This window comes from Microtus oregoni, unplaced genomic scaffold (genome assembly GCF_018167655.1).
Source record: "Microtus oregoni isolate MIOR12 unplaced genomic scaffold, Mior012 000022F_ref0000154, whole genome shotgun sequence".
NCBI lineage: Eukaryota > Metazoa > Chordata > Mammalia > Rodentia > Cricetidae > Microtus > Microtus oregoni.
Window position 1 is genome coordinate 24,214,681 of NW_024543081.1, and position 12,668 is coordinate 24,227,348.

Genomic DNA, 12,668 nt, shown 5'->3' on the forward strand with positions numbered 1-12,668 from the left:
TGGTATTTCAAGGTCCCTGCCAGCAAGTGAGCTACAATAGACAACACTCAAGTCCTCTCTCGGTAGCCGGCCCTCCTGCCTCAAACAGTCAGAGTTTGCCCTGGCAAGATGGCCCAGAAAGCTGGCATTTTTAAATGGCACAGCTTTTTTCCTGCTACGGCTGAAAACCGAAAAGCATGCGTTCAGCTTTTCGTCAACACCATTTAAGTGTTTGGTGGCAGGACCTCTTAATGAGCTGCAGGGTTTTGCAGCTAAAGCTGAGTCAGGAAGCTTCTCTTAGAAGAAAGTGCATGCTTGCCTCTAACAAGCAGAGCAGACCCGAGAACACAGCGAGTCTAGTTGCCATCAAACAAATCATAGCACTTTACTCCAAATGCTCTATTCAAAAGCTCTGTCTCCCTTAGGAGCCAGACAGAGATTGCAATGGCGGCACAGCCCCAGGAAGTCGCGCTTTAAAGTGACACAGCGTTTTTTCTGCTACTGTTGCCGAATCAGGAAATCTCTCTACAGCACGCCACCAACAAACAGCAAAAATCTGTGTTAAACTCTCTCTCCCTTATTTTTAAGCCTTCTCAGGTTTTTTAAGTGGGTTTAGTCCCATCTGGGGTGCCAATTGGGTAGGGACAAGGTCATCCACAGTGAGGGTCCTGTGGAGAAAACACAGCTGACTCTGTTGCCAGGATGATTTTACTCAATGTTCTGAGATGCAGGGACATGGAAGCCCCAAAATGTGAGCCTTTCCCCTCTTTGTCTGAATGTCAGAGAATTTTAGCTTGCTCAAAATTCTTGACAATAACTAGGGCTACATATTCTCATCTAGGGTGTGGTTACTTGGTCTTTTTGACATTAAGATGACCTATATAGGTAGATCCACTCCCCCATGAGCAATGGTCAGGGTATTCAAGCATACTTCTGCTCCTTCTTTTGAAATGGGAGCTTTGACTTTGAGAGTAGCTGCTTTCAGGGTACTTGGTCTTGGGTGGGTTCACTGCCTAAACACCAGAATGCTTTTCTTATTAGTGACTTGATGGCTCCAAATATTGAATCAAATAACTGTTCTAGTTGTCCTTTGTATAATGCTAACGTAGTCTTTTGTCTTCTTCCCCCTGCCTTATTGGGATATACAAGTGTATAGAAAATTAAAAGCAGAGATTTCAGTATTACTAGAACTCCCTCCCAGTACTATCCTATGTTTTCTGTTTTATTATTTTCACTTGCTTCTTTGTGCCCTTTACTAACTTTTCTAATCCCGTGCCCCTACCCTGGTAAGTAGTATTTTTGTCAAAGCTGGTCTCCAACACAGGGACCCCTTTAGGTAATCCAAGCTTGAGCTTCCAGGTTTGTTCACATTTGACTGTTTACAACTTGATGCACCATAAGAGGCATTTCAAAGTCTTCTGTGAGTGGCAGGAAGACACTTGACTTAAGAGAAGCAGTGTGACCTTCTCTGGTATGCTGTGGGAAAGGCTGAGATATCTTAGATGTCCACTGAGCTGCAGTGTCTTATGTGTAATCATGAGGAAGGCACAACTTCTGACTCAGTGAATGCTGGGTTAGGAATCTGAATCTGGCATCTTTCAGCCTTCAGAAACCTGCCTTCTGGAAAACACAGGACTACAGTTAGATACTTTTAAAAATCTTGCTTAAATTTTAAATGCGTTTTTCAAAGAAAGAAACTAATGAAGTCTTGAATTATTTATAAATGTTTTTCATCGGAATTTTATGCATGTATATGATGCATTCTGATTGCCCACCCCCTACTCTCTCTTGCCTACTTCTCCCTTCAACTCCAACACTGTCCCTTTTCTACATTCATGATTTTATTTTTGTTGTTGATGATGTTTTTGAGATCCAGTGGATTTGGTCAGGGAGTTCTCTGTGATCATAGGTTACACCACTGATGACAGTGACTCCCAGGTTCCCAGAGTTCGTCATTGTTCCTTAACATAAGAAAGATACATGGAGAACTTGAAGGCAAGAATCATTCAGAGACAGTGAACTTCAAGTTATTTACTGATTACAAGGTCTAGGACTCTCAAAGCTTATTTATGAACATAAACACAGTCCTAGACTTGGATCACTCCCATAGAGTAGGATAAGTGTCTATGATCCACGTGGACTTGAGTTTTGTGCATGGGGATAGATATGGTTCTATTTATATTCCTATATATGTTGACATCTAGTTATGCCAGTAGCATTTGTTGAAGGTGCTTATTTTCCATTGTAAAATTTTGACTTCTTTGTTAAAAATCAGGTGTTCATAGGTGTGTGGATTAATGTCAGGGTCTTCAGTTCGGTTCCATTGGTCCATGTGGCTGTTTTTATGCCAATGCCAAGCTGTTTTATTACTGTAGCTCTATAGAGGAGCTTGAATCAATCTACCTCAAGACCGAGCAATACCACTCTTGAACATATACCCAAGGGATGCAAATTATACCACTAGGACATTTGATCAACTATGTCCTTAGCAGCATTATTTGTAATGACCAGAATCTGAATACACCTTAGATGCCTGTCAACCAAAAAATAGATAAAGAAAATGTGGTACATTTAAACTATGGAGTATTACTCAACAGTAAAAAGCAATGACATTTTGAAATTTGCAGGCAATGGGTAGAACTAGAAAAAAATATTCTGAGAGAGGTAACCGAGACCCAGAAATACAAAAGCAGTATGTACTCACTCACAAGTGGCTATTTTTTTTAATTTATTTATTTATTAAGGATTTCTGCCTCGTCCCCGCAACCGCTTCCCATTTCCCTCCCCCTCCCCCGATCAAGTCCCCCTCCCTCATCTGCTCGAAGAGCAATCAGGGTTCCCTGACCTGTTGTAAAACAAAGAATAACCATGCTACAATCCACAACTCCAGAAAATATAGGTAAAAAGGGAAACCCTAAGAGGAACATGTGTAGGTGATGGAGGAAGGTCATTGGCTAATGAAGGCACTGCCCTGGCCCATTTTATTGGTTAGAGGATAGGTGGGAGGAGTAAACAGAACAAAATGCTGGGAGGAAGAGGAAGTGAGGACAGAGACTTGACAGCTCTCCTCTAGGGAGCAGAGAGACGCCATGCCCCGCTCCCGGCATGAAGCTCCGACCCAGGATGGACTAGGCTAGAATCTTCCCGGTAAGACCGGTGCTCACAGATTATTAGAGATGGGTTGATCGGGATGTGAGAATTAGCCTGTAAGTGCTAGAGCTAAAGGGCCAAGCAGTGCTTAAAAGAATACAGTGTCTGTGTAATTATTTTGGGCATAAGCTAGCCAGGCAGGCGGCCGGGGGTGCTGAGAACGCAGCCCTGCCGCCCTTATTACTTCATGTAGGACTCCAGGAAGAAAATTAGTGTGATCTCCTGGGTAAAGTAGAAGGAGAGGTAGAAGTGAGAGATTGGAGGATGGGAACATGAGAGATCAAGAAGACTGACTTGGGAGAAATGGTGGGGAAAACCACGGAGACACTGACCTGAGCTAGTGGGAGTTCACAGGCTATGGAATGACAACAGGGGAACCCGCATGGGACCAAAGCAGACTCTCTGAAATATGAGTGACAGTTAAACAGTTTGATCTGTTTTTGTGGGGTGCTAGCAGTGGCACCAGGACCTGTCCCAGGTGAATGAACTGGCTTTTTGGTGCCCACTCCCTATAGTAGGATACCTTGCTCAGCCTAGATCCAGGGGGAAAGGTATGGTCCTACCTCAAGTTGGTATGCCAGACTTGGTTGACTGTCCAAGGAAGGCCTAGAATGAATGTCGTGCACACCATTCTATCAGAGTTCAATATAATCATCTGACATATATATTTATATAAGTCTAACAACATTATTTAGTTACTGAATCTGTGAGAATGTCAATAGCATTCAGGTTTTTGCACCGAAGTTCTCACTGATGAATTGCGAAAGAATCTAAGTGCACAATGTATTTCTGTCATTCAGGCTTAGTGTCTGCCTGTTAAGGATCTGGAGCTTGAGGGGTTTCTGTCTTTTTTCCCAGGTAATTTCTACTCACTGCTCTGTTAGTTTAGAAGATGTTTATCTTGTAGCTGTGCTAAATGTATTTGCATGTATATGCAGTATGTGGTCCTCATAAATGAATTATCTTGGGCAAGCTAATTGAATTGTCTGTACCAATTTTCTCCTTTGTAAAACTGGAACAACAATAATTCCTGATCTTATTAGATGTATAAAATTTAATATATGTTAAACTCTCATGATGCTATTTGTCACTATCTTAGTCTGTTTATTATTGCTATAACAAACATATCCCAGACTAGGTAATTTAGGAATTAATTTGGCTCACAATTCTAGAGCCTAAGAAGTCTAAAAGTGTGGGTCCCAGATCTGCTTCACTTCTGATGAGGGTCCTTTGCCTTATATCCTGACAGAGGGTGTTGCATTCTGGGACAGCAAGTTTGCTAGTTGGAGTTGCTACTCTTGGTTTTATGATACCCTTGCTGCCACTGTTGAAGCCAGCTCTAATAATTCCTCTAATTCTGGTGGCTTTCCAAATGTCTCACATTCAAATGTCATACAGTTAGAAATGTTTTTGTTCAAGGGCACATTAAGAGATACATCCTAGCCTATAGTTAGATTCTGGTAAAAAAAATGATCTATATGATCTAGAGAAGAGGAGGAGGGGGTGGTGTGGGGGGGTGGTATGGGGATAACTAGAGGCTTGGGGTGTATTTTATATGAGATAATGTTGAAAAGCCTGGGAAGGTTTTATGAGAGAGCTTTATCAGAAGCATAGATGGACATGCTTATGTCTTGCTACAATGTCAGATGAAAGTGAATAATAATAACTTTACAGGTTGTGTTAATTTTGTTGAGGTTGGTTCAATAGTTTTAGCAGATTTCACTTGGTAGGCATGGCTACTGGAAGCAACAAGTCCTTTTATTTCAATCTTAATCACTATTATTAGCTCTCAGTTCACATATGCTTTCCACAATTATATATATATATATGTATATATATATATATCACATTATATGTGCATACATGTGTTGCAGAATTTCCAAGAAAGGGTTGGATCAGCTTCAGAGTTCAGGGAGGGTCCATACTGAAGATAGGGGAAGAGAACTAAAGAAGATGTAGAAGCTGAAGGAATTGCAAACACAGAGCTGTTGTCAAACACATGTCTCTGTAGCAGGCAGTTCTGAGTTTCATGTAAAGAGTGTATGTTTCCCACAATGATGGGATGTAGGATAGATGGTTGGTAGGCTATGATGCTTTCTTTCATCACTGAGCTTTTTCAGGAAAACGAAGCCAGAAAAACACTTTTTTAAAAAAGTGCCTAAGCAACGGCTTCAGCAGCTACAGCCTTGTAAACCATAGGATGCAGAGATGGGAGATGTGGCCAGTTGGAGACATGAAAGGACAGCAAGTTTGGAAAAGAAGTGAGACAGGAAGCAAGGTAGCATTCACCAGCTGTGGAAGACAGCCAATGCAGAAGAATAAGAGAGAAATGCCTGTCTCCACGAGACACTCATTTTCACAGCTTATGCCATACTAAAATAATGATCACTCAGTGCATTAATCAGTCAATATTTAAACATTAAAACCATCCCCGCTTACTAAATAAAATGGTAAGGAAATGCACCGTGACAAGAACAACAGAAACTCCCCACTGTCAGTTCTCTCATCCATAAAATGGTGTATGAAATACATCCACTGGGGCTATCGTGAAGAACATATAAGGTAATGTGTGAAATACATCCCAAACAGAAAAATCCATAGTGAATTCTACTCAATGCAATTTACTACAACCCATTCACATAGTATTTTGGGAACTCTGTGAGCCATTTCTTCATGAAGTGTTTTCTGTGACTTGTTATTTGTATGTATATTCATGATCATATTGCTTGAATAAATTTATATGGATTATATGTACTTGTGTTCTACTTTAATTTTAAAACTACCTAGGAGTTCTCTTGTGAGTTCCATTCCCAAGTCTCAGCTCATCACCTGTAGCTCCCTCTGGGTTTCTTTTTTATTATTTGCTTTCATAGAACAAGAATTTCTTGGAAGAAAACAGTTATGGTCATAATGGGCTGCATGTTCTCAAAGCCAAGTTGCCCAGGGTTTTGTCCTAGGGATCTTCTACATAGTCATGGAAGATTTATTCCTTGTTAATACTTGTGTTCTTCTGCTGGTTATATGTTTCTTTCTTTGCAAAGAGAATGCATATGACTCTTAATTGACTGGTGTCACATTCCTGTCACAATGGAGAGTATGACAAACTCGTAAGTATTTTCCCATGCTTACTTCTCACTTTATCTCTCTGTTTTCACATCAGATTTCTAGAAAGCTCTGTAGGACTGAAACTAACAAACATACAGTGCTTGAAGCTCCCAGCACCTCATCTAAAGTCTACTGACCTCCTTTTAGCTCTTCTTTATACCAAAAATCAGAGAATTTCTAAGTTAGAAGGGTCTAAAACCATAGAGATCAAGGATTTGAATATATGAGGATGCTACACTCAAATGAATTCCTAAAATTGACAGCTAGAATTCATACAGATCTTTGTTTCCAATGCTACCTTTACATTTCAAACACATTTTACTCTGCTAAGAATGGTGTCGTAATCTTATCTAACATGAAATGGAAGAAGCACAGCCACTTGTGACCTATCTGTTAGATGACTTTAAGTCTCAGTGTCATTTGGAAAATTTGTAAATGTAGTAAGTTATGTAACCAATGTAGAGACTAAAGGTGATGATACATCTTAGAAACATGGAAATCAGTTTTTAAAAATTTATTCTTCCAAATAAGCTGTTATATTTATGTCTGAAAGATATTTGTATGTGTTCCTATTAAGTAATCTCCTGTCAATCTGTATTTAGCCCACATTTCCCATCTTTATTTATTTTTTACAGAATATTGTTACTAAAAGATGATGTTATTAATATCCACAAAACAATGGATAATTCTTATGAACCTTAACCTAGAGCAGTATCAATTTTTGGCATCAGCAGAAGGCCATAGACCATGCTTGGATAGTCTGAAGAGCAAAATTTCCCCATTTCTATCCCTGAACCTCTATCCTGTAGACTACCTTAGGAAAGAGGCAGTCTCCCCTCTTGTCTTGCTTTGGGGAACTACTATATCCTCTTTAGGTTCTGTCAAACATAAACTGTCAATCATAAGTTAATGAGTCAGTAGTTATCTTTCATGACTGTGATAGATAACCCAAATTGGGGCAGAAAAACTATTTTTGCTTATGGCTCCAGAGGAATGAGAGCTTCCATGGTAGCAAGGAGGCATGGCAACAAATGGCAGGTATGGAAGCAGGAACAGGAAGCTGAGAGCTCACAACTTAACTACAAGCAGGAAGCAGAGAAAATAAGCTGGAATTAGCATGAGGCTTTCAACTTTCAAAGCCCTCCTCCAGTCATGTACTTCTTCAGGCAAAGTCACACCTCAGTCAAACATCACAGTAGCCAATAGGAATAACAGAATAATCTGTTTCCTGAAGTTCTAATTATCTCTGCTGAGAAAGAATATAAGTAGCATTGAAAACAGGGATGGTAGAACTCATGGATCCTCCCCATCTTTAGTCACTAGTGAGCAAAGCCTGGATGCCTTCCTGTTTACCAGCATAGCTGCTTCCAAGTCTATGAGCCTGGGATTCTAGGGTAAGCTTTGACACATTGCCACCCAGTTGTCCTTATAAGATGGATGGCAACCTGCAGTGCCCTGTCTCTGACACAAATTAATTTACTTAGGAAGGAGCCACTGTGTAGAAGGAGAGACAGTAGGGTGCTAGAATAGAGCCTGAAGTTTGGAGAAGCAACAGTAACAATACTGACTCCAGAGCCCACTGTTGGTAGCCTCAAGCAGCCTTAGATTCCTATATTCCTTAATAATCATGGAATTGGCTCTCAAAATGCAGTGCAAAGACACTCGTGCAAGAAGGAGAATTTTAGGAGATCAAAGCTAGGTCCACCATAGAGCACCAATAAAATAAGAGGCACCCCTATTGGCCAGAAACCACTCTGGAAACTTTCTGAGGTGTGGGAAGAAAAATAGCATGTAGGGGGCACTGTGGTGAACATCTTGGTAAACTGCCTCAATCTGGTGATGTGGACTCTTGGATTCATCTCCTTATCTGTAGATGTTATTACTCATAGTTCCCTGTTGACTTCCTTCTCTCCTGTATCTCTGCTCACAGCCAAAGATTGTTCCAACCCATCAAGAACGTGTAATGACTTCAGTTAGGAAACCAAAGATCAAAACCATTTTCTCCATATCTTTCCTTTCAATCGTTTTATATTTTATTACAGAAGGTTTTAAACATGATCAAAATAGAACAACACTATAGCGAACCTCTAGGTACCTACCTCACTGGTTAAACAGAAACTTATTTGTGATAAATCATCTTTCATCTATTACAGGGCATGGGCTATTATTTGTAAACATTTGCTCCAAATAGTGATGGTCATCTAGTCCTCATATCCCTAGGAAGTTGCTTGATGCTTTGTTGAGTTTGAACGATACCTGGAAAACAGCACTTTTCACTCTTTCATAGTCTTTGATCCCCAGCGCATTCCTTAAACCCTGCTTCCCTATCACATCTCCATTCTAGCAGTTCAGGATTACCAGACTTTGGGGAAAATGATGTACCTGGCTCTGGCAAGAACTTTAACCTGAACCACTTCATTTAAATGTCTCAGGAACCTTACTGTGAATTACATTCCATAGGGGGGCCCAGAGCCATGTGGCATGTCACTGTTGATAAATCAATAGGCTCAATAACACAGAAAGATGCTTCAGGATTTCTGCAGGTTATATGAAGCGATATGACAAGATTAATTTATCACAGGAGGTCAGGAAGGACAGCCGGAAGAGGAACTGCTGTCCCTGTGGAAGACTTCCTCAACATCTCCCTACATTACTATCCCCCAAAGATCTACAGTCTCCATTCTTGGATTTTTTTTCTTCAGTTTTTCATCTCAGTACCTACTTCAACTTCTGACTTTATTTCTTGAATTCTTGTGGATTTTGTTCACTAGATTATAAATTTTTCATAACCGTGAATATGTTTGCACTGTTTATACTCTGCGTCCCACCACTCTGTTAGAAATTATGAATTTTTCTTGTCTGCTGCATGTTCATTTCAGTTTTCTGCCCTCCCCTCTTCTATTGGACATAAACTCCATGAAGACAGAGGGCTTTGTCTATTAGGGTCACAGTTTGAACCTTCAGATCTTACATGTAGAAAAGTTAAGCAGGTTTTAGAAAAGATAGATAAAACTGAATGGAGAGTTTGGAAGAAAAGTCAGTTTTCCTGACTGGCATGGTTGAATAATGAGTTTAGGTTTAAATTTCCTTGTAAGAAAGAGACAAGAAATGTAATGTTTACACTTGCCTTGTGAGCTTTTCTTTTGTGAATGAGAAAAAAGTTATATGAATGAGTTTGGATTTTTTAAATGCGAGAAGTAATTTGTTCGGGATTCAACTCTTCTTAAGTCTCTTGTTTTGACCATGACTACTGGAAATGCAGCTTTTTATTTTGCCTTCTGCTAATTAGAGCTGAGGACTTTGAATCTCACTGCTTTAATCCATGGGTTATTCTAAGGATTTGGATTGTCACATTGCAGGGGAGGTGACTTAAGGCGACATGTCAGGTTCTTGCTCTGCTTACAGGATAAGTGACAATGTTTTCACACTGAGAGAGGGAGAAAAATAAAAAGTTTTCTATCTCCTCTGACACCTCTTTTCTCAGCAGGGAGAGAAACCTTTCTGGATATAACACTTCCTTGAGGTGTTATAATGGCAGAGTCCATCTTTCCGTGCAGACTCTGCAGTGGTAGGTAAGCCACTTTGGAAAGATTTATTTGGGACCCAGGATGAGGAATGGGCTGACTCTTCAGTGATGCTTCCTCCATAGCTAGGAAGAGTAAATAAAACACTGGCTTTACAGTTCACTTCTTGGAAAAGATATGGTCTAGAGTGATAGTTCATCCCCTCTGCTCTTCTTTTCCAAATGATGGAAGTTCTTGAAAGACGTCTGTATCTTTTACAGTTCTAAACTCATTCTACCAATTGTAGAATGATGTCTTCAAGGTCATCATGCATTCCAAAGAAGGTAAGCCCTTCTAAGTCAGGACAGTGGAGGGTAGGAAAGGAAGCTGTGGGATTCATCATCAGAGAACAAGGGCTCCTGAAGAAAGAGGCTTTGAGATGATGTTTATAGCAAACAAAAATTTAGGATTTGTTTCAAGGCACCTGGAGTCTTCTCTGGAAGGAAACATAATTAGTTAAAGAATGAATAACTGGATTGCAGAAGTATGTAGATTGTAGGTCATCATAGACTACACTTGGTGTAAAGTCAATGGGAAATTGTTGTAAGTGGGATTGTAGCAGCGAGTGAAATAATTCAAGGGAAGCATATGAAAGGAGAAACTGCAAGTGATCATGACTATCTGCAAGAATGGAAGCTGTAAGAGAATCATTAGGTTACAGAAAGAAATTTACTCTCCTGCCTTGTGGCTGAGATGATTAATTATAGGCTTCTCTTTTGGGTTTTACTCTCTTCCCTTCCCTCTTTCACTGTGCCCATACTGAACCATCCTATTTACAATTAATGTTATCAGAGAGTTCTCTATACCTGTAATACACATTCAGTAGCACCAGTGAAAACAGAAAGCCAAAAATCTTCAGAAGGAAAGCTTGCTATAAGAAAGGACTGGGTAAATGAGTGTGGTCATCAAGGAGAAATAGTACTGAGGGGAATATTTCCCGCTTGGCCTAATAGTGAACACATATGTGATTATTAACAAAGAGAAAATATAACAAAGACAAAATCTTGAAAGTTGATGACTTAATACAAAAGTCTCTCCAAGAAAAGATGCATAATGCATAGAATACTACTCATTTTGGTTTGACTATGAAATGACCCCCATAAGGTCATGTTTGAGCACTTGGTCACCAGCTATTGGTGCTGTCTGGGGAGGATCTGAAACTTGTAGGAAGTAGAGTCTTGCTAGAAAGTTGATCACTGTGTATGCAGCGTGGTGGTGGAGGGGAGGGATGAGTCTGTGGCTGGATAGCAAAGCTCTACTTCCTCTTCAAGCTCTTGTTGCAGGTTCATCAGAAACAAGACATTCTGTTTCTGTCCCCACGCCTTCCCTACTGTGGTGGACTGTATTCTTGGAGAACTGCAGGCTAAATAAATAATTTTTCCTTTAAGTCGCTTTTGTCTGGGTATTCTGCACAAGAATACAATGTAACTAAAGGCAACAGCTCACTCAGGAGATGACATTCCAGAGAGCTGTATTAAACATGGACTATTGACTTAGGTAATAGTATATAGGGAATTTAATATAAATAAAAAGGTCTCTGCCTTTCAGCAGGAGTCATGGAAACTAAACAGTCCACCTCAAATGAAAAAGCAATAGTTATACATGCATCACACAGCAGATGACAAAGTGGCTGCCTGTAGGGAACGGGAGACTTTGAGTGAAAGCTGTAGAATCAAGAGGGTGACAAATAGGTGTGGGAGATATAACAGTCTTTCTGGCATTAACATAATAGAAATATGTGCATTTGCTCTTCTGGAGATATGAAAATGAACCATGAAGCCATCTCCTGTGAGAGGGATTGACACTTCCCAGTGAGCTTTCCATTCTGTTGGTCATATCAACTTTTGTGCTGTGTTTCATGAAAATATATCTTTCTCTGAATAACTCAAGAGATTCCTTTTCTTTTGGACTTTATTTAGAATCTAGTTTCAGATTTTAATTGTGTATATTCATTGTATATGGTATTCTATTATAAAATATAATTTTCATAAAGCGTATGTGTGTTGAGAAAATTCTCTCTCAACCCTAGTCTGCTTTCAACACTTCTCTCCCTTCCCATTAGTCCCCTTAGGTACCCTAGACAGTTTCACTTTCATGTGAAAAATACATACATGATTTCATGTACCCATATAAAATCTATTAGAATATATATATGATAGAAAACATACAGTGTTTAGTTTGCATAATTTATCAAGCCATAGCATCTGATTTCCTACAGACAATATAACTTATTATTATTTCTCCTTTCAGGTGAAGAAATGTTATTGTGTAAATATAGACCACATTTCCAATATCCATTTATTTGTTTTTGAACATCTAGGTTGGTTACATAACATAGCTATTGTGGCTAGTGTTTCAGTAAACATTACTGTGGGAATATCTCCGGAACCTGTTCATTTGGAGTTCTTTAGATAAGGATTCAGAAGTAGTATTCATCTTTAGTTCATGAATTAGAAAATGACATGTGAGACCATTTAATGTATGTCCTATGGTTATGGGCAGTCAGTTATTAGAGAACATTACTCTTTCAGAAAAATCCCTTTATGAATAACATACAGTAATATACAATTTCCTGAGTTTTACAAATTGCTGACCAGAATTGGCCAAGTCTACATTCCATAGCTTCACCAAGATCCTTTTCCTGGAAGCCCTGCACCTCTTGGATTTAATGTCTGAAAGTATTTAACACAAAGATGTCCCAAACTTCTTGAAGACCCACTTGTGCCTTTCCTAAACCCAGAACCTTGTTAAACAAATTTATCAAGAACTTGTCATCTTTCATTCCTGGTTACTCTTAATATCTGAGCAGCTCCTCTTAATATCTTGCATCATCCTCTAGGAGGCATCTGAGCAACCTACACTCCATTAATG